This window comes from Miscanthus floridulus, chromosome 2 (genome assembly GCF_019320115.1).
Source record: "Miscanthus floridulus cultivar M001 chromosome 2, ASM1932011v1, whole genome shotgun sequence".
NCBI lineage: Eukaryota > Viridiplantae > Streptophyta > Magnoliopsida > Poales > Poaceae > Miscanthus > Miscanthus floridulus.
This window is the reverse complement of record NC_089581.1, coordinates 163,432,629-163,435,493: the sequence shown is the minus strand read 5'-3', so window position 1 is coordinate 163,435,493 and position 2,865 is coordinate 163,432,629.

Below are 2,865 nucleotides of genomic sequence, written 5' to 3'. Positions count from 1 at the left end.
GCGTATAAGCGGACGCGCGATGGCTGGTCGCGAGCGCGACGCAACCCGTTTGGCGAGATTTTCGGCTCATCTCGGTCGCGAACGCGAGAATGAGCAGAACCAAACAGGGCCCTAGTATGCTGGTAGGACTGTTCAGTGGGATATTAAGATTTAAATTTTGATGTTCATATCTTTTTTTAGAATTTTTCTATGAAATATAGGGCACACGCACGCCTGCACGTTCGTTGATATTGCGCGTTTTCCGTGCCTTGGAGTTTGGAGAGTCTCCTAATCTCTTCTTTATGTGTGTACGGATATGCACATCTGTATGTACGTGTGGAACGTGTAAGTTGTGTGTGTCCAAATTATACCCGATAAAAAAACTGAGTCGATGCCTCCATCGGATAGGGCGAAGCAATGACTTAGTATATGGAAGTATGCAGAAGAAAACCACGTTATGCCAATGGCCTGACAGATTGACAATGGCCGATGACACGAGCGCACGCTCAACGTTGAGATGCCATCCGATCCGAACAAGAACAGCCAATAGTGCAAGGTCGAGGGCTTGTCTGGTAACACAGAAATTTTACAGAATCTCGCAGGAATTTTATAGAAATCAGTTCAATTTCACATGAAAAACATAGGAATAGGAATTTTTTTCCGCGATCCAAACAGGCCCTCAAGATTGAATGATGCTGCATCGTGGTTGGTATGGTAGGCTATACAAATCCGTTCCATCATCGCGCTAGACTGCGCGAGGACTTCCGATCGGGCATCATGGCAGGATGGCCCACGGGGCAGTTCAAAACGGACGACGTCGCAGATACGCGTGATGAGGCGTTCCCTGTGGGGCCCGGACGACCAGCGGCCGTGGAGTCAGCCAAAAGAACGTGCACCGCCCGCAAGGCGAGCGCTCTCGCCACCGGCCTGACCGTGTCGGTGGCGTGGCGCCACGGGACCGCCTCGTGTCCTGGCTTCGATGGACAACTCTCTCTACTCTGTTCTGATCTAGTAGTACGCGCGTGCCTATAGTTGGTATTGCCGTGAAAGCTGGAAACCCTGAAACTGTTTTGTGTTCTCTCCAACGAGTGGTCTGCTTCCACAGTTCGATACAAGTTACAGGCGCCCATGTACGCCGGTAGAATCTGGTAGACTGCGATGGCAGCCAGAAGTAACATCTGGTCCAGTCGCCGTATGCAGAAGCTTTTACTTATGTACCCTTAAAAAAGATGTCATACTCCTGCGTATCCCGTAAAAGTTGGTCGTCACCTACATGTCATCGCTCGAACTTTTCTTTTCCCTCACGCCATTCCGTTGGCATTTGCTCCTAACGGTAGGTAACAGCTCTGGAAAATGACTCAGTTGCCCTTGGGCTTGTATGGGCGTCTGAACTTTTTCGTTTCTCCCCGTGCCATTGCTAGGCCAATTGGCTTTGGCGTCAAAGGACAGGGATTTGGCGCCAAAGAGCATGCCCTTCTCCTCCTATATATTGACGCCAAAGGCCAGGGAGTTGCCACTCTCTTGAAGCCCTCTCTCTTTGATAGCCATGTCACAAGGTAGCAGCAGCTATGGTGGTGCGTCAAGGTGGCGTGTGCTTTGCCCGAACTGCAATGTGGTCTCCAATCGCTTCATCTCGACGACCAGGGCCAACCCCAACCGGGCCTTTCACAAAGTGCCCTTTATTTCGCGGTTTGTGCTTCTCTCTTTGGTCAACATTGTTTGTCTTTCTCTCTTTGCTCAGTCTCTATGTTGAATTTCAGATTGGAGGATGTCAGTACTATCAGTGGGAGGATGAGATGGGGGAGACAGCTACACCAATCCAAGCAGTTCCGCTGTAGACAGTGGCAGCACCTGGTGGTTTTCCCACAGCTCCTCCTCTGGCCATCTTGTAGGAAGGTTCCCAGGTAGCTGTAGTTGAAGGCCATGCACCAATGGACAAGAGGGTGCAGCATCAGCTTAGGAGGATTGAAAAAATTGTGTATTTGTGCTTGGTGCTTGCTTTGTATGCTATTTTCAAGAAGTAGGCTGCTGTTGTGTGTGTGTGTGTGAGTTTTCATGGATGTATGGATCAATCAATGCATGAATGAATAGATGAATGAATGAATGCTTCTCATGGTTCATAACAACATTAAGACAAAGAAACTAACAGTTCACTCATCCATCACATAACTGGTAGCATAAAGTGTTTCATCACCAACAGCATATGGTGTTTGATCACATCACTTACAGTTTACACATAGAAACTAAATTACTAGAGTTTGTTCACATCACTAACATGAACCATCAATTCAGACAAGGTTTTTCATGACAGCCCCAAAAGAACATCAAAGTACCAAAAGATCATGCGTCAGGGCCAAAAAAAGAACATCACAGCACTAATAGAACATCACTAGAGTTTCTTACTATAGCTTCTTTGGTGTCAACTTCTTCTTCACTGCTCCCTTATTTCTTCTTGGTGTACATTGTGGATCCATAGGCTCAAGTGGGAGGTCATCAACTGGCTGGCTGGGCTAGGTGTCCACTATAATGGAGTCCTCATTGAAAGGAACCAGATGCATAGATAAGAGTGGGACTAGATCATTTGAACCAGTTCCAGACCTAACAGTCAACAGTATGCATTAGATTTCCACCTGGTTGAAATGAAAAGGATGAGGCAAAGAACAGGTACCTTGTAGACACACTAGTAGGAGCTGAGGTTGAACTAGTGGTGGCTGGTGCTGCACCCTTATGTTTCTGTGAGGAGGTTGAAGAAGAGGATGACTTCCTCTTCCTTTTGTTATGGATGGCATTTGCCACTACCTCATTGAATGGGAACTGCATTTGGGATGGCTGGGCCACCACAAGACTCCTCTCTATGTTGCTTGCTGCAGCCTTCTTCAACCTCTT